The sequence below is a fragment of the Chenopodium album genome, chromosome 9, assembly GCF_948465745.1.
Source record: "Chenopodium album chromosome 9, dcCheAlbu1.1, whole genome shotgun sequence".
NCBI lineage: Eukaryota > Viridiplantae > Streptophyta > Magnoliopsida > Caryophyllales > Amaranthaceae > Chenopodium > Chenopodium album.
In genome coordinates this window covers 6,085,516-6,106,264 of record NC_137842.1, presented here as the reverse complement: position 1 = coordinate 6,106,264, position 20,749 = coordinate 6,085,516, and positions in this window count along the sequence as shown.

Here is a 20,749-nt window from a genome sequence, read left to right as displayed (position 1 = left end):
CTAAGCTCCTCCTCGTATGATTCTTGTTCCTTTTTTCTTGAGTAACCTTAATCCTAGCATTTACATACTCAATGTCATCCTCATCAGTTCCTTCACTATCATAATCCACCTCATTCACATCACTACTCCTAGGATTTGACCTACCAGCTGCCCCACCAGTCAACATATTCAAGAAAGAACCCCCACCTGAATTAACACTCCCACTTTCATGCTCAGTGTATACATGAATGACCATGTGCTCTAACAACAGACAAAGAAATGGATCAAATGTGCTCCTCTCAAAACCCAAAAACCTAACCCCATCAGTTAATGTTTTTCTTGGGTCCAAATAATGCAGCTTCACTATATCATTGTATGCCAAAGACTCTATCAATTCCTTGACATATGTACCATCTAAATCCTTTGGTAATCCATCAAAGACTCTAACACTACCCCCAATGTACATCATTTCACCACACTCTAACCATTCCCCACCATGGTGAAGAATTATGCATGGTCTGATATCAGAGCATTCGGTCATTAAAACATACACAAAACACTATTATGATGATTAAGTCAATACATTATATGCATTTTACTTGTCATGTCATTCATACATAGTAAACAATGATACTTTTGCTCATACAAGAATATGCAAAATTAAGTAGAATAAGTTGAATAAGAATATAAGCAAAATTAATTACTAACATTCATTCATCATCAAAAGATTAATTTGTTCAATACATTTCAGTATGACCTCTCATAAGAAGCCATTACATCATCATCTACATTGTCATGGTAGTGACAGAAACCAAAAACCTACTCAAATCTGTCACAACTACACTACCTTACCATGACAATGATCTTAAAACATAAAAACTAAAAAACATAGAAGCTTTACAAAAAGAGCAGCACAACTCCAAAAACCATCTAAGCTGCTCACTAATCCCCCCCTACCCAACTACAACTACCCTAATTTTCCTTGAACAACAGGGGGAATCCATCGAAATAGATGGTCATGTCCTTGTGAATCCAGGCATGAAAGTCACGACCATCATTGTAGATGAGGTCTTCGAGGATCCATGTGTTCACAGCAGCCCTAGGGCCTAGGAATGGAAGGGTGAACGCGTAGTTGCGAATACGCCACCAGAGCCTCCACTTCGAGCACACACGCTGCATAGCAATTCTAGCACCCCAGGTTAGCTTCGGGAACAGGTGGGTGACGAGGAGATCCTGCTGGCTCCATAAAGGGTGAGCGTCAGCCAAAGCCTCCATACCTAAATTCAAGGACACAAGGCAAGGTATCATCAACTATGGACAAAGTCATGTTCAAACCCCACCATGAAAGTCTCCTGGTTCTACCCTTCTCTTAAAACCCTAACCAAAATTCTTAATTAATTAACCGTAACAGCAACATCAACAACAAAAACAACAACAAAAACACAAACTTTGTCCTACAGTCACTATCTGCCACATAATCTAAGCTAGATTCAAACAAAAATACCATAATTCAGAAAAATTAAACACAACCCACACACTTGCTCTGGCATTTATGTACACAAAACAACAAAGATAAAGTAAACAAATAAAAAGTACAAGAATATACCTTCTTCGTTGTACAGTCGAGCAACTTTTATTGCTGGGATTTCATCCATGGGCCACGCCATTAATGGTGTTCTACTTCAAAAGGAAAGTTCAAAGGTTTTTTTTTCTCAGAAGCTCTGTTTTTAGGCGAATAAAGGAAGTGAGAAAGCTTCTGTCCAAACCTTAGTTATAAAGGCTTTTGGCTTTCCCGCTCATTCAGTATTGTGACAGGTAATGATGACATCTCGTTTATCAAGGAGCCCTCCCATTGGCTATTCAGTTTTGATTAGATTTTACCAAAGTAAAAAATTTGATTTTAATAAAAAGTTTAGGGAGTTACCTGCCTTTACCTGGAGCAACAGGTAACAACCGGAAAGTTTACCTCCGGTGACCAGCATAGTGAGTAAAATGCAACTTTTGTAAGTTGAGTGAGTGATTTGCAACAAATGCCTAAGTTTAGGGAGTGACTTTATACTTTACTCATTTGATTTTGATTAAAACTCTGAAAAGTCAACGAAAGTCAATTTATCAATGCTAATTGAATTAGGAATGAAAAGAACCTTCTAGAAGAATCTAGAAGACTAAAACCATTCCTAATTGCATTAGGAATGATAAATCATATTAGGCCCTCCCCTAGATCATTGGGCCGTACATAAAGCTCAAACCGGGCCCAGTTTGGTAAATTGGCCATAACTTCCTCAACATTCATCAGAATTGGGCTTATAATATATCGTTGGAAAGGTCTTTGCAAGCCCCATCCAACTACACTACTATTGGACCCATATCATGGACCAAACAAACTGGATTGGATGTTTTCTTAAAATAAGTTTTCAAAAACAGAGAGAAGAGAAAAGAAATAAAAACTTTCCGCAACACTAGACCTTCCACACTTTCGTTTCATTCGATTATGATTCGACGTGAAAGGTACTCATCACTGGGTTTAGTTTTAGGGAGACACAAATGGGTGTCTATAGAAGCCCCCACTTTGACTGAGTTTGGAGAAACACAAGTTTCGAAAACAAAAGTCAAAGTATCGATAGGGACGGAGAATGATTCAGAACGTTCTGCGATCCTAAATCAATCTTGCAACGCCGATACCTGCAAAACTAGCATTAGTTAAACAGATAAAAGAGTTAAGAAACGTGCATCTTGCACCGTCGAGCACACGTCTCTGAAAGTAACCAACTGTTTTGATGACCTCCTGCAAGCTAGAGAATGCCATCCCGCTTGAAAACCGCTACGCCTGTAACTGCTTCCAAATTTGGAAGATTGCTTCGCCTGAAACGATCCTCCTCCGCATTGATAATATTCCGCATCCAAGAGAATACCATCGAAGATTATTTCTCTTGAAACAATCTCCATCCGCATTGATAATATTCCACATCCTAGGGAATACCATCGAAGATTATTTCTCTTGAAACAATCTCCATCCGCATTGATAATATTCCACATCATAGGGAATACCATCGAAGATAACTTCGCCCGAAATTACCTCCAGTTGTTCGTGACAACCTTCCGCAAGCTAGGGAATGCCGTCGAAGATATCTTCTCTTGAAGTCACCTTCACTTAATGCGATAATTTTCCAAAGGAAATTACCGAAGATCCACGCCTGTCGATCTTTAAAAGTTCGCCTGAACTTTGCTCCCGCTATGCCTGTACGTCGGCGCTTCCGTTGCTTTGAACCTGTACGTCGGTGCTCTTTTGCTCTTGAACCTATATGTCGGTGCTTTTTTGCGCTTTTGAACCTATATGTCGGTGCTTTTTTTTCTAATGAGCCAATGCTTAGGCGCTTTAAGCTAAGTGAGACGATCTCTTATCAGGTCGATCACTTTATGTAATCAAGCCGATTACTAAATCATGTCAAATTGCTTAGAGGGGCTAACTGGCGTACCAAGGAACCCAAAAATATGTTGCAGAAGGCTAGCACAACCTCATCAGGTGGCTGGGTGCTTTGGCGTCGCTGAAAAACCATCAGCGCCACCTTATTAGCATTAGTGCCAAGCGCTGATATTGGCACCAGGCGCCAAGCCAAATATGTGACGCCAATGCATAGGGCCGGGCGCCAGCACGGGGATTTCTTTAAATACCCCCTTCCTCTTCATTTCGCTGTTTTGTTCATCGCGAAACTGATCGAAAGAAGTCCGAAACTTCAATTGCTCATTGCTTGCTTGTTTCTCAACCGAATTTGCTCAAATTTGTTGCAAATCAAAGCTCTTTTCATCTATTTTTCTGATCTATGTAAGTTTTCTTCAAACTCACATCAGTTTTTATGAATTCTTGGCATGTTTATTCACGAAATTCATGTAAATTCGAAACTTATAATGCTCAATTTGCTTTGCTTGTCAAGTTTTATGCCATGAAATTGCTTGATTATGTTTGTATATTGCCTTGGGAGTAATTTGAGACTTGTTTGACTCAATTTGGTGAAGAAATGAGCAATTTGCCATTGTTGGACCTCTTAAGGTTGTGAAGAACAATGTGACTTGTTCTTGATGTTTTTGCTAGCAATTCTTGACCAATTTGTCACAATAATCACTATAGTGTTGCAAGAAATTGTTTGATTGCTTGAAAAATGTTGTCACGCTCAATTTGAATTTGTGCTCTGTTTTAGTACTACGTACTCTGTTTTTTTGCGAACATAGTATCATGCGGCTAGGCGAACCTTAGATACTATAGAACCTTAATTCATGATAATTTTGCATAATGTAGCATGGCTAGACAACGAGGCTCGGGTTCACGGTCCCGAAACACTAGACGGGAGCATGAGCCCATAGAGGATGACATCACGCCTTCCACTTCGCTTGGTCGACTTCCGGAGTGGGATGAGCGGACCCTGTTCTTTGCCCCTGTCCACCACATTTCTGAGAGGGTGAGACAGGGCATCGCGCCCGGGAGGACACGGCATCACGGCTCTGGCTGTGATGGTTTAGGCGATTTGTACAGGATGTACATCGCCAGGGATCTTGAGACGAGACTCCTATGGGAGTCTTGCGGACTAGCTACTTTGTTCGATACCTCTGAGGCTATGGTCGCCTCCAGCGGGGGTCATCACGTAGTGCGCGCTTTGGTGGAGTTCTTCTGTGACACCACCAACACCTTCCATTTCCCCTGGGGCGAGATGATGGTCACCCCTACGGACTTCAGTCTCATCACAGGACTGGAGTTTACTTCTGTGCCACTGCCGTTTGACAGTGGAATCGACGTCTTTTCTTCGGAGGTCGAGGAGTTGTTGGGGCCGATCGCTATTCGGACCCGAGCTGAGGTCGAGACGACTCAGTTTAGTGCTAGAGGAATTCGCCGCTCGACGCTGGCAGCGGCTCTTGATGACGATGCGACCACCTGAGAGCAGCGGGTGCGCATCTTTGTGCTGATGTTGTTGTCAGGGACATTCTCCCCTGACAAAGGTAGTAGGGCATTGCTTTACTATCTTCCTGCTGTCCGTGATCTTCACCGGATCGGGACTTATGACTAGGCCAGCTTGGCCTATGCTGACTTCGTTCGTGCGCTGAGGGACTCGTGTCGCCACCGGTCCTTTGGGACGAATGTTGCTTTGTCTTCTTTTTGGAAAGTCTTAGAGGTAAACATTTATTCCCTATAAGGTTTAGCTCTACATATTAGTTAGCACTTACTCACACTTTTAGCTCTTTGTAGATCTGGTTCTACGAGTATTTTCCTTCTACTGCGTCGGCGAGACCATCGCCGCGGGGATTTCCAGTGAGCGCCTCTTGGGGTGGTCATCATGTGGACATGTCCACTACACATGTCCAGAACCGGATCATCGCGGTACGACTTTTATTATTTATTTTGCATTTTTCGCGGTGCTTAGATATATTCTTGCCTGATTGATGCTCTTTATAGGGACTTGAGGTGGTATACCGGCCGTGGGGCGGTTGGACAGTCCCTGGATTAGCCGCACAGTATTCTACTGAGCGTCGCTATTTTCTGGGGACTTATGGAGCGGTCGCGTACTTAGGAGAGAGGATCGCTAGACAGCATTCTTCTGATGTCTTCGTCGTCCCTGCTGCTCCACCACGTCATATGTTCGACGAGGCGCGGTTATCGAGCATGTCTGAGGGAGCTGGTACCCCTTGGCAGTCCCATGTGATCCTCAGGCGGTGTTATGCTAAGGAGCTACTACTTTTGTTAGCTCCAGCCCCCGTACTAGCTGAGGATGTGAGGGTAAGATTTTCTTAGCTTTACTTTCCACTAAGTAGCCCCCAAGTAATGCTTTACTGACCTTTTTGTCTTATCAGGACGGTACTGCTGAGTTCGTGCCACCCCGTATGTCCATCCACTACCAGGGGATGTACGGGCCGATCAAGGAGATGATTTCTCCGGCTCCCGAGGGCAAGCGCTTCGTAGAGCGGTCGATTTCTCTCCACCAGACTAGAGTAAGCCTAGTTTTTTCAGAATTTTTGTGTTCATATATCATGCATTTTTACTGACTTATTTTTCTGACAGTTTTCACATGAGGTGGTTTCGGCGATGGCACGATGCATAGATGCCTTCTGGAGCCAGCTCGTCCGGATGAGGAATGCGGCCACTTGCCGTCGGGATGACGTCATCCGAGAGGTAGCCTTTCTTTGCTCATTATTTTTGCATTGCTGCTTCAATTTTACTTTGTTTCTGATTTTACTCTTTTTGCAGGGCCAGCCTATCGCTTCTCACACCCGCACGAGACCTGAGGGGCGGAGGGATCCAGCGAGGTCCAGCTCGAGACGTCGTCGCACTTCGTCAGGGGGTAGAGGCGGTCGCTCTGAGGCTGCTCGAGCTGATGTTGCAGAGGGCTCGGGATCTTCTTCTGAGGGTGCTCATGCTGCACCGGTAGGAGAGGCTACCTCGGCTTTCAGAGGCGGTGGGATGTACGAGGTTGGCTCGTCATCGCAGCAGCCTCCGCGGCCTCAGCCTCAGGTTGATCCTGGCTGGAGTGGTCCTATATTGAGTCTTCCTCCTCCTACGGAGACTGGAGCTGGAGCTGGAGCTGGAGCTAGAGTTGGTGGAGAGGTGACTCCTTGTACGGCGCAATTTTATGACATGATGGGCCTACGTCCTTCGGCGCCGTAGTTTGTTCCAGTGTATATTTTATTTTGACTTTTTTGTAGAACTTTGCCTTAGACTCACTATTTATAGACACATTTTGTATATTTATGCCATTATGAGTTTATTTACTGTTGTGTGTATGTTTGTGTGTGCAAGAAAAGTGTGACAACAATTTTGCGCAAAAATTCCGTCATTTTTATTATTGATGGAGGGTATCCGACTCTCTCCCCCAAAAAAGAAAAAATAAAAAAGGAAAAAAAATGAATAGAATGTCGGGTGTTTGGAATTTAAAATAAAGTCCAAAAAGAATAATATAAATTAAAAAAATAATAGCTATATTTAATTAATCTCGTGTAACTTATTATTATCCCTGCAGGGTAAGAAGACAATACGGCTTGCTTCAGAATATTCCTTCCGGAGATCTTCGTCCTCCCTTTGAGTACCCTATTTCTAAAGAAGTAGACAGATTTGATGCTTACTGGGGTGCTAGACCTTTAGAGGAAGTGATTACCCAAAAGGTCCCCCCTTCTTTGCCCAATGATGTAAAGAAGTGGTTGCTGAAGAAATCTTCGATTGATCAGGGTAGAACCGATGTGAAGAATTGTCTAGGTGACAAGGTGACTCCTGCCAAGGAACGCTTAGGTGCAAGAATTGAATTCAAAACACCTGCAATGCCTAGGAAGAAAGTTACTACCAAAGACAAAGGGAAAAGGAAAACTAACACCACGGATAAAAAAGCTTGGGTGGAAAAGAAGCATGGAGTGTTAGCTGAAGGGGAGACCATCTACTCTAAAATTGAATGTAGGTCCTCTAAAGGATGCCTACTAGCTAAAGTTATGGATGAAGAGGAGGAAGCAGACAAGAATTGGAAAAGAGCTAGAAAGGAAAAGAAAGATTAAGAGCATTGCTTAGCTTTAGATTTATTGGACTTAGATTGTTATTTTTATTTAAAGTTAATTTATTTCAGCTTTTATTTAAATTCCATCAATAATGTAATTTTATTTTATTAATGAAATTTCAGATTTCAATTAAATTATTTACTTCAAATTTATTTTATTAAAGCAATGAAAATCGAAAAAATTAATTTTCCAGAAATTCTTCGAGTACGGAAGTCGAAAATTTTCCGAAAAACACCAAAATTCGCCCAGAGCTTATTTCCAGATTGGCGCCAGTTATTGGCATTTGGCGTCCGCCATTGAAGTCTGGCGCCAGGCGCCAATTCCATTGGCTAACGCTGATGACTTATGGCTGGCGCCAAGCTTTTCTTTGCGACGCCGATGATTCGCCGATTTTTCAGTCGAATTTTTAATTGATTCTGGAACGCGGAGATGTCGAAAAATAAAGTGGCCGCACCCGTAAAGGGTTGCCTACGTATCCTTTCTTAAGGAATCAGGCCGAACGTAGCTCTCTTGAGTATCCTACTCAAGTACTTATGGGTAGTATTTCTTAAGTTGGTCAAGATTGGTCATGTTTGAGAATTCATTGCCATCCATATCAGTTAGTTTTGCTGCACCTCCTGATAGGATTGTTTTGACAATGTAGGGTCCAGACCAGTTAGGTCTAAATTTTCCCCTTGGGTCTAAAACATTTTTCCTTAGTGCTTTTAATACCAAATCTCCTACTTTGATATTTCTTATCTTGACCTTCTTATTAAAATGCCTAGCCATACGAGTTTGGTAACACTGAGTGTGATGTAGAGCTTCTAGTCGTTTTTCGTCGATTAGAATCAATTCTTCGTATCTTGCCCTAGTCCATTCAACTTCATCGAGTTTACTCTCTAGCGCAATGCGTAAAGATTGTATTTCTAATTCGACAGGTTGTACGGCATCCATTCCATATACCAAGGAAAATGGCGTATTTCCTGTTGATGTACGGATTGACATGCGATAACTCCACAATGCGAAGTGAAGTTTGTCAGGCCAATCCTTATAATTTTCTGTCATTTTCTCGATGATAGTCTTTAGATTTTTATTACTGCCTCGACTGCTCCGTTTGCTTGAGGTCTATAAGGGGAAGAATGATGGTGTTGAACGCCATATTTTTGTAGCAATTCTTCACATTCGGCTTGAAAGTGAGTTCCATTGTCACTTATCATTTCATGTGGGACTCCATATCGACAAATAATATTTCTTTCGATAAAGAGTGCTACATGTTTTGCAGTGAGTTTAGCGTATGATTGCGCTTTGACCCACTTTGTAAAGTAATCGATTGCTACTAGGATAAATTCGTCGCCTCCTGTTCCTGGGGGAGTGATTTTGCCAATGATGTCAATTCCCCATGTAGAGAATGGCCATGGCGATGTGTAGGTGTAGAGCAAAGATGGAGGGACATGTTGTAAATTGGCATAAATTTGGCACTTAGGGCATCTTTTTACGTATTGATGGCAATCCCTATTCATTGTAGTCCAATAATATCCTTCTCACATTATTTTCTGGACTAACATTTTGCCGTTTACATGAGTGCCACAGATTCCTTCGTGAACTATTCTCATTACTCTTTGTGCATCCATCTTTCCTACACATAAGAGAGCTCGACCTTTAGGTACCCTTTTATGTAGCTCGTTGTCTATGAGTACATATTGAGAAGCCAAAAGTCTCAATGCTCGCTTTGCTCTTTTGTCAGCATGAGAAGGGTATTCTCCATTGGTGACATAGTTGAGTATGTCCGTGTACCACGGTTCTTCTTCTTCTTCTTCTTCTTCTTCTTCTTCTTCTTCTTCTTCTTCTTCTTCTTCTTCTTCTTCGCCTTGGACTAAGTCGCCGTCTTCTATAGCCTGGATATATGCTGGTTTGTGCCTTTTTTCGATAGTAAGAGGCATTTGCTCAATTTCCGTGGGAATCCTAACCATTGAGGCTAATCTTGCCAAGGCATCGGCAAATTGGTTTTCTTCTCTAGGTAGATATGTGTATTCTACCTTCTCTAGCTGATCGGTAAGAGTTTCCAGATAGGTTTGGTAAGGGGCTAAGCTTTCGCTCCTTACTTTCCACCTCTTAGATATCTGATTGATGATCAAAGAAGAGTCTCCGAATATTCTTAACTTCTTTACTCCCAATGCCAAAGCTGTTTCAAGGCCTACCACGCATGCTTCATATTCAGCAGCATTGTTGGTAACGTCGAAATCAAGCTTTATGGAGATTGGAACATGCTCCTCTTTAGGTGATACTAGTAGTACTCCAACGCCACATCCCTTTTGGTTTGAGGCTCCGTCGAAATACAAGGTCCAAGTATCATCTTCAGTGACCATTAAGTCTTCATCTGGAAATTCATTGTCTTGTATTGGCGTCGAGTCTTCTATTGGAAAATCTGCTAGAAAGTCTGACACAACGGATCCTTTAATAGCTTTTTGTGGCATAAACCTTACATCGAACTGGGCTAGATTGACTATCCATCTTGAAATGCGTCCATTGAGTGTAGATTTCTCGAACAGATACTTGAGTGGATCTAATCGGGAGACTACGAAAACGGTATGCACCAACATGTAATGTCTTAACTTAGTTGTGGCCCACACCAAGGCGAGGCACAATTTCTCGAGCGGTGTATAGCGTGTTTCGTATTCGAGCATCTTTTTACTTAGGTAATAGATTTCGTTCTCTTTGCCTTCTACTTCTTGTGCTAGCATGGCTCCCATTGTCTCTTTGGTAACCGTCAAATATAACCTAAGAGGTATTCCAGGAAGTGCTGGTGCTAATACGGGAGGATTTGCGAGATAGGCTTTGATCTTTTCAAAGGCTTTTTGACACTCGTCATCCCATATTACTGGTACATTCTTCTTGAGCTTCTTGAAGATTGGTTCGTATATTGTCGTCAGTTTTGATATGAACCTACTTATGTATTGCAATCGGCCAATAAATCCTCGAATCTGTTTCTCAGTCTTGGGCGGTGGCATTGACATGATTGCTTTAATCTTGGTTGGATCCACCTCTATTCCACTAGAGCTTATGACATATCCCAAGAGCTTGCCTGAGGTGACTCCAAAAGCGCATTTTGACGGATTCAACCTCATGTTATATTTTCTTATCCTTTCGAAAAATTTCCTTAAGGCTACTTGATGGCCTGGACGCTCTTTTGATTTTACAATCATGTCGTCGACATATACTTCGACTTCTTTGTGCATCATGTCATGGAGTAAGGAAGTTGCTGCACGTTGGTAAGTAGCACCCGCGTTTTTCAACCCGAATGGCATTACCGTGTAGCAGTAAGTGCCCCATGGTGTTATAAAGGTTGTTTTCTCCATGTCTTCTTCTGCCATGAGAATCTGGTTGTAACCTGCGTACCCATCCATGAACGAGAGAAGTGCGTGATTTGCCGTGTTATCTACCAGAATATCGATGTGTGGCAAAGGGAAGTCGTCCTTTGGACTTGCCTTATTTAGATCTCGATAGTCGACACACATCCTTACCCTTCCGTATTTCTTTGGAACTGGGACGACGTTGGCGACCCATTCGGGGTATTTAGATACCTTGATGAAACCTGCAGTTATTTGTTTTTGAACTTCTTCTTTTATTTTAAGTGCTACGTCGGGTTTCATTCGACGCAACTTTTGTTTTACAGGTTTCATTCCTGGAATTAGTGGTATAGTGTGTTGAGCTATTTCTCTATTAACGCCCGGCATATCTTCATATGACCAAGCAAATACATCGATAAATTCTTTAAGTAAGTTAATTAAATCGGTTCTTTCTTGTTTATTCAATGTTAATCCGATTTTAACTTCTCTTTTATGAGTTGAATCATTCGAGATGTCAACTGTTTCAGTTTCTTCAATTACCGGTGTTTTCTTTTCGAGTGTTTCCATTGCTTTAATGATTTCTTTGTCTTTTTCATCGTTAGCTAAGCAATGCTCGTCATCTTGGGTTAGGGAGGAACACAAGAAGTAAGGAGAATGAGAAATATTATTATACTCTGAGATCATTACATCAAAGAGTGATATGTCCTCAGGGACTGGATCACTAACTATCCTAGGAGAAGAAATAGGAGGGGGAGGTGTTACTACTAAAGACTTAGAAGACTCTAAAGGGAAAGACTCTGACTCAGACTCTGACTCAGACGACTCCTCAAACATCGGTCCTTGCCCTGTCGTGATTGATATCTTCCTTCCGCTTGGAGTAGTCACTTTGATAGTTTTGCGCCACCCTTGTAGTAAGCCTTCAACTGGAGTAATTATCTTCGAGGGGTCGAAGCTTTCACTTTGTAGGATTGTTTGAATGAGCGATGAGTTATCTTCTTCATAAGTTGGCTCATTCTTTTCTCGCCCAAACAGTAATCCCATGACGTTAAAGTCAAAGCATGGGGGTGCTTTCTCCTTATGGACGGGAGTTGGGATTTCATCAGTGAAGTAGCAATCCAAGAAAATCTCGAATCCTGGTTGTATTATGTCGTTTACAACAAATGGCTCGGGAAATTCATGGCATGGATAGTCCTCTCCTTCTTTTATGAATTGATCATTAAGCGTAAGAGGGTACTGATCCATTGGAATTGCTTTCTTTTGAATGCGAGCATCCTTACGTGCTTTCAACTTGTCCTGGGCTCGCTTGAGATCTTTCCGAGTCGGTTCAAAACCAAGTCCGAAAGTATCTAACTTAGGGAGGCCAGGTGACTCCAGCGATTTTGCTATTCCTTTCTTCTTTCCTAAAGTCATCCCAGGAAAGTGTCCTTGTTCCTCCTAAATGGTTTCTTCTGTCCTTGGTTGTTCATGGCAAGAACTTCTCCTAAATTAAAGGTGCTAACATTATTGGAGTGGACGGTTTTGGAAGAAGAAGGATTGTCGTTCTTCTTTCCTTTCCAGCCACTGTTGGAGTTATTGCTGGCAGCTTTTGACTTTGCCAAGTCATCTTCAATATTGATCCCAATGTCATAAACGGCCTTGAAGGTATGAAGATTATTTTGATATTTAAGATGCTTGGAATATTTTTCTTGGAGATTTTTGATAAACAGTCTCACAGACTCTTTTTCACTTGGTACCTCAATCATCTTAGCTGAGGTTTCTCTCCACTTGTTAAAGAAAGAGGTGAAGCCTTCATCCTCTTTCTGCTTGAGGATTTCAAGTTCTCTATGGTCAGTCTCGACTTGAATGTTGCACTTGTACCTATCAACAAAAGCGTTTGCTATAGACTCCCATGTAGAAGTCTTTTCTTTCTCGAGAGAAAAGAACCATTGTTGGCAAACGATCTCGAGAGATAGTGAGAAAAGAGAAGGAAAGACCTTCTTATCGATACCCTTGATACTCATTATGGTTTCAAACGCTCTTAAATGAAAGTAGGGTTGTCAATTGCTCTGAATTTTGGGATGTCGTTGGCATTGAACTTCTGCGGAAGAAGATCTTTGTCCACCGAGACCCCTTGTGATGTAAGCTCTTGAAATTTGTAGTCGCTAGACAACTTGCTTAAACTCTCTTGCATGAGGTCCATTTGTTGTTGCTTCACGGGATCATCGATCCTAAGTGCGAGAAGCTTCAGTGTCTCAGTCACTATAGCCAGTTGGTTCTTAAGATCATTGACTTCTTCTTGAGTTGCCATTATAACCCTAGCTTTTATCTTGCGAGCTATAGGTTTGTCGAAAAAGTTGGACTTGTACGAAGAGATTATCTTTGATTAATCGTCCTTCTTTTCTTGACCACGCGCTGTAAATTAAACCATTTTGCGTTTTAATTACTTGACTCGAATCAACTTGACTTTATGGTTTATTTTAAGGGAAAGAGAAAAAGAAAGGGGTGCATATTTTTGGCAAAAATAATGTACATATTTTTAGGGAACTAAGTATTATTATTTTTATTGGAGGATTAATATCCGACTTACCCCCCTAAAAAAAATGACGGAAAAACGCGCACACAAGACTCACTTAATCATGGTCAAAGTATGTGTATTGGTGTGTGCGTTGAGTGTAAGTGACATGCTTGGACTCTTGTGTAAGACCATGGGACTTAGTGCCTAAACTCGATCATCGATTCAATTAAACATTATTGACAGTAAAAATTAACCGAATTAAACAGAAAACTGATTAATTAGACCCTAGGTGATGACTCGACCAATAATCCGAACTGTCGGCCAAGCGACAGGACTGGCGTCACACTGTGGAGCTTGGCGCCAGACAACATAGATGTCGTCAGGCGCTATACTCCATCGTGTGGCGCTACAGCTCAGACCTTGGCGCCAATATTGGAGCTTCGGTCTGGGACTGTTTTCGGTGTTATTAGTCAACTGGGTATGCCTAAAGTCGTACTAGGTCAATTCTGATTAAAATATTAGACTTTATTGACTCAAATTAATTAACTAATTAATTAATTAGGCAAAGTTCTTTAAGTCATTAATTTATTTAGTCTCAACACAAGTCAACAAATGGTTAGGAAAAATCACATAGAGTATGCACAACAAATAATGCACAATTAGTCAAGTAGGCACAATATGATGCAATGCGTTTGCAACCTAACCATGGCTCTAGTTCTCTAAAGTTCGGGATATGGTTTAGTCAATAGAGGGTCCATGGTTGATTGTCCGAATGCACCGCGCGGAAGCCTAACCGTGAAGGGTTGGCGCGAGTGGATGGGACACCGCGAGTTTTAGAAAAAACTCGCTTCCATGGTTTGGTGAATTCAACATCTCGGATGTACCCTTTGTTGCACGGAGCGTTCAATCAGGTAGATGGAGCATGAATTCCCAGAGGGTTATGTCCATATGTAGAACACATATGGGTTTCAGAAAAGTGAGAAAAAATTCAATCAGGAAGTAGGATTGAGCAAACAATACGAAAAACCGGTCGAAATTAGAACGCATATTTCTGGCTCGGTATTGGGGGAAATTGGCGCCAGCAAACAGAGACTGGCGCCAGCTTTTAACTGTAGCGCCTGGCGCCAATGCTGGCGTCTGGCGCTACGGTTAAAATACTAGTGCCAATGCTCTGGCCCCTGACGCTACTTCCCACATGCCTCAGCAGCTTTCTGTGCTCGATAAAATTTTCCAGTTTCGCGCGGTGTTATTTCAGTCCAAGTTGTGAAAGACATTCCTCAAACTTCCTACGTGTAAAATCCTATGTTTTTAACTCATTACGGATGGTCTTTCCAATGAGATCTTTTTTATGCATATGACAATAATGTTAATCAAAATTACGCACATGAAATACTTAGAACTTTTCGAGTCTCATCCACTCATTCTAAATCATTGCCGAAACAAATTCAGGAATTAAAATAGAAATCCTCCCCAGCGGAATCGCCAAAAAACTGTAGGGAATAATTTCAAGCCTTTAAAATCCCACTAGCTTGAACCTCACTGCTATCATACACTAAAGTACGGTGGCGTCCAAAAGGGAAGAAGATAGAGCAAAAGAGTCGCCAACAAGTTTTTTTAGGAACTTGTAAACCGTTCACGAGGTGAAGGTTACACCCCTTAACGATCCAAGAGATCGTCAACTCCATAAGGTCATGAACCAAATAAGGGTTCGGGGATGAAGGTACAAATCCAACCTAAAAGAGATTGAACCTGCCCTAATAATAGGCCTCTACTTTATTCTGATCGTATTCATGTGCGCTTTCTGATTAACATGCAATCAATAGGATTAACCCTAAACCTGTTTAATCTATGTTGGTTGAATTTAATGCACAAATAAATCTATTATTGGCGATCACTTGAATTATAATCACAATTAACCCTAACAAGATTATTAATTATCTTATTAAGCGTGATTACAAGTACCAATTCCCTTTAAACATGCATAAAAGGTGTGATCAAGCAATAACAATAAAATATCAAGCAACATAATAATAATCATAACAATAATAATCATCATAAATAAAATAATCATCATCAAAATAACAATAATAATAATATTCATAATCATCATAAATTATAACAATTATAATCATAATCATGTTCATGTTAATATTAAAGCATAATAATAGCAAGATCCTAGGCATGATACTAACAAGATTAATAACAAACCCTAGCATGTCACTAAGCAATAAAAATCAAATCTTTAACCCTAACATGATACTAACAATCATAAATATTAGGAAGAACATAGGAAGCATCATAACAATCATATTTAATATTAAAAATACCCTAGACATGATACTAGGAATATCATAACAACGATTTAAACATGATCTCTACATCATAATATCAATTAAAACCATTAAAGTACTTACTTTGATGCCTCGTACCTCTTTCTAATAACAAAATACACACGTTAGTAACTTCAAGGAAAATAATAAATCAAACAATTAAATCAAATAATTGAAATAGAGATTTGGGACCAAACCCTCAGAAATTAAACCTTTCACGTCTAGGGCGAAGGCAACTTCGAATATGGCTAGGTGTTTCTAGATCTTGTGAATGCGGAATTTTGTATGAGAAGACAAAGTAAGAAAGAATTGAATGTTTTAAGAGAGATGAATGATTTAGAGAATGCTAAAGAATTAATGATTGTTGATGAAAACTTACGAATGAGGAGAATTGGTTAATGAAAACGGAGTTTTTAATACGATATTTATAGAGAAAATCAGCCAAAAAAGATAAATTAGACAAAACAGAGTCTGACGCTCAAAAAACAGGGCTGGCGCCAACCCTGGCTAGCTGGCGCCAGGCACCAACACTAGCGCCAGGCGCCAATGGCTAGCGCCAGGCCTGGTTCCAGGCGCCAAGGCCTGGGGTTAGGCGCCAAGCCTGATTCCAACGCGTTTTTGAAAATCCGATAAGTTTACCGTACTGGAGGATAAAATAATATAATTTCCTCGAAAATGCTATTTGATTTTGATTAAAACTCTGAAAAGTCAACGAAAGTCAATTTATCAATGCTAATTGAATTAGGAATGAAAAGAAGCTTCTAGAAGAATCTAGAAGACTAAAACCATTCCTAATTGCATTAGGAATGGTAAATCATATTAGGCTCTCCCCTAGATCAGTGGGTCGTACATAAAGCTCAAACCGAGCCCAGTTTGGTAAATTGGCCATAACTTCCTCAACATTCATCGGAATTGGGCTTATAATATATCGTTGGAAAGGTCTTTGCAAGCCCCATCCAACTACACTACTATTGGACCCATATCATGGACCAACCAAACTAGATTGACTATTTTCTTAAAATAAGTTTTCAAAAACAGAGAGAAGAGAAAAGAAATAAAAACTTTCCGCAACACTAGACCTTCCACACTTTCGTTTCATTCGATTATGATTCGACGTGAAAGGTACTCATCACTGGGTTTGGTTTTGGGGAGACACAAATGGGTGTCTACACTTAGCCTTAATTTCCCCCCTCAAGTCTAGCTTTCTCCATCTTGGCTTTTTCTAAATCCGATTTCAGCTTTTCAAAATTGGTGAAATGAGCTAGAGAAGGAACTTCAGAATTAGGAGAGTCTATTCCTAATTTTAATAAAGAGAGTTCAACATTTAAGAGTATGTTATCATGTTTTAAATTTTCTAAGGTCTCTTTTAAAACAATATTGTCATAAAAAAGAGTAAAGAATCCGTATTGAATGTCAAATTTCATGTTGTCAACCCACTCACTATTTTCTTGGTAAGTAATCAAAGCTTTATCACATTACTGCTTAGCTTTATGCAATTCTTTGAGCTCTTCTTGAATATCTAAAACAACACATATTAGATTCTTTTTAGAGAAATGTTCTAAATCTTTTTGAGAAAACCATACCTCAGCCTCAAGTTCCTTTAGCTTAGCCTTTTCATCTGATTTTGCCATTAGGCACAAATGAGCTGTTTCTTCAGAAGGTTGATCTTCTTCATCTTCTGTAGCAGTGTCTCCCCATGCAGCTAACATTGCCTTCTTCACATTGCCTTTAGTGAAGTAAGGCTTATACACTATGGATTTCTTGGATTGCTCCTTGGTCTTGTTCTTACCTTCCTTGAGTGGACAATCTTTAATGAAGTGATCTTTTGCTCCACATTTGAAACAGGTAGTATCTCTGGAACCAGTGTACTTCTTGTTTCTGTCAAACTTTCTGTTATTCATCATCTTTTTGAATCGTTTGACTAACATAGCCATTTCCTCTTCATCAACTTCAGATTCCTCTGAGTCTTGTGCCTTTAGAGCAAGACTCTTGTTTTTGGAACTTTCGTTATTGGAACTCAGGTGCAATTCATGAGTCATCAATGATCCTGCTAGTTGTTCCATATTAAACTTAGTGAAGTCCTTTGCTTCCTGCATGGCAGTAACTTTGGATCTCCCCCGTTCATCCTGTGGGAGACTTCTCAAAATCTTTCTAGCCTGTTCATCAATAGGAATATGCCTGCCAAGGGAGCTCAATTCATTAATAATGTCATTGAATCTAGTAAACATTTCTTCTATAGTTTCTTTGGACTGCATTTCAAACCTTTCATATCTAGACATTAACAAATCAATTTTAGAACGTTTTACCTCGTTTGTACCTTCATGAGTAACCTGAAGTAGATCCCAAATCTATTTAGCAGTCTTGCACCCCATGATACGATTATGTTCATGAGGTCCAAGACCACAATGTAAATACTTTATTGCTAAATCATTCAATTCGAGTTTCTGATAATCCTCTTTGTCGTAATCAGAAATAAGTTTAGGAACTACCTCATTTTTGTCATTGGTTGCGGTTACCTCAAAATCACCAGCTTTAATAACGCGCCAAACTTGGTAATTTTCAGCCTTAATGAAGATCTCCATTATGTTCTTCCAGTAGGTGTAAAACTTACCGTTAAACATAGGCGGACGTTGGGTTGAATACCCTTCTTCAAGTTTCTCTTTGTAGTTCATTTCTCCTCAGGAACTTACTCAGCAAAATTATCTGCTTATACGTGAGAACCTTGCTCTGAAACCAAACTGTTAGTTGAAATGAACAACTTTGATAAAGCTCACAAGATTTTCTTCACGCATAAACTTACAGAAACCTAAAGCAATTCTGTCTCTACTATTTATACAAGTATAACTCGTATAGCAAGTAGGTTTTCTAATGATAAAGATGTTAACTTTCCTTATCTCAAAATATGATTTTGGTAAATCTTTTTATTGAAGAAAATCCTTTCCGAAAAACATAAGAAGATATAGTTAAAAGAATAATATCGTTTTTACTGATTTTTGGAAAATAAATTAAAACAAAATCTTTTTCCAAAATCTATCTTTTTACATTTTTCCGATTTTATCTTTTTGCCAAATTACACGTCTCTAATAGATTTCATGCATATCTTATTAACATATTTAACAATAAATCTAGAAGATAAAATCTTAACTAAATTAATATTGCAATGTCGCGCTTCTGTAATCCTGAATAACTTGGGCTTCACGCAGGCCAGGAACAAGTTCCTGCTGTCACTTGATCTCCAGTCCTCCACTAGAACTTCGCAGCCTAAGTTCCTTGTGGAACTTACTGTCAGCTTACAACCTTCAAGTTCCTGTTAGGGAACATTCCTATTAAGGAGTTTAGTTTTTGTTAGAGAACTCTTCTTCTATTGATTAACTTTTTAACTAAGGTTTCTTCAAGTCTTCATAATACAATATACTCTTCCACCACCAAGGTCAACTTCTCCTGTACTAAACACTTGTAAACCTTTAGTTGAGTTTGCTTTAGTTTAAGTTCATCATCATCAAAACCTATAAGCTTCAACACAAACACAATTACTACACAAGAATTAATATATTATACTCTTTCAGAATTTTACGTCATAGTATTCATGGAAACAATATTACACCTATTAATTAACCTAACAAATTACACAATTTATACTTAAATAACAAAAAAATCTAAAATTTGGGAAAAATAAATCACCTTTTTTCCTTTTGTTGACAAATTAACGGAAAAATCGACTGCATATTTTCCGATGCTTTCCAGAAACCAGCCTATTTTCCGGTGACCGGACACGTGGTTCTGCTTCAGTTCTCCGTGTTTCGAAACGGTAGCCATAATTTAACACGGTTCACTTTGCTCGAAAAGTTTCAAAGTGGGGGGTTTCCGAGTGGAGCTTTAGGAAGCCGAAGATAAAATAATCATCTGCAAAATTGCAAACTTTTGGGATGGAAGAGGGCAAATCTTAATACGACGCCGTTCTCCTTACAATATCTAGTCCATCCAAATTTTGACCCGAAATCCGTTTTGACTTTTGAATACTTTGTATTATTCTCTCCGTCTCAATTTATAGTTCATATTTGTATTTTAATGGTATTTAGAAATAGGAGTAGACCGTGGATGGAAAACATTAAAAAAAAAAAAAAGCTAAAAGTACAATTATAGACAAAGTGAAAAATAGTACGAAGCAAGTTGAAAATTCAAGGTAATTTAGGAAGTTAAGTGAACAAAGTTTTTAAAAAATAAGGTTATAATGATCTTTACATACTATCCTAAAATAAAAATAGGAACAAAATTTTGGGACTCCAAAATAGAAAAACAAGAATTATAAAGTTGGATGAAGGGAGTATTATTTGTTAATATATTCCTCCGAACGCAAACACTATTCTTTATGGAGTACTCCACTTTTACTAGATAAGTAGATTTACTAATTTATACCACTTTTACTAGATAAGTAGACTTACTAATTTATACCACCTTAATTTTTTTAGTTGATATGTTTTTACTTTAACATTATTTACCTTTTTTTTTTTATCGTATTATGAATAATGGCCGAATTTATGAATGGACAAATGAGACTAAAAAGTCGTGTCAACAAAAAAATAACGAAAGAAGTTTTAAGGAAAAATATTAGGGGTGAGCATGGGACGGGTACCCGTAGCGTTAGTACTAACGGTTCGGAAACTCGATAAACAATATCGCTAAAAGTGATATCCATAAAACGAACCGATAGAGATGATCATTGGGCGGGGCAGGCCGGATTCGAGCCAGGCCAAAGCTAAAAATTAAGCCCACTTTTCGGGTCGGGCCAAGCTTCGGGCCGAAATTTTTGTGCCCAACCCTGTCCAAAATGGTCGGGCCTTGTGGGCTTTTCGGGCCATTTTCGGACTGGGCCTAAAAAATCAACTAAATATGCCTAAAAACGCATTCCCAAACCCGCCCAAAAAAATATAATTTCGGGCCAAGCCCGACCCTATTTTGGGCCGAAAAATTCTGCCCAAAATCGGACCGGGCTAACTTTGATCACCTCTATGAACCGATAAGTTCGGGTGCCTGGATTTTCGGATCGGTTATCAGGTACCCAATTAGAATCCAATAGAGATAATTTAACTTAATAA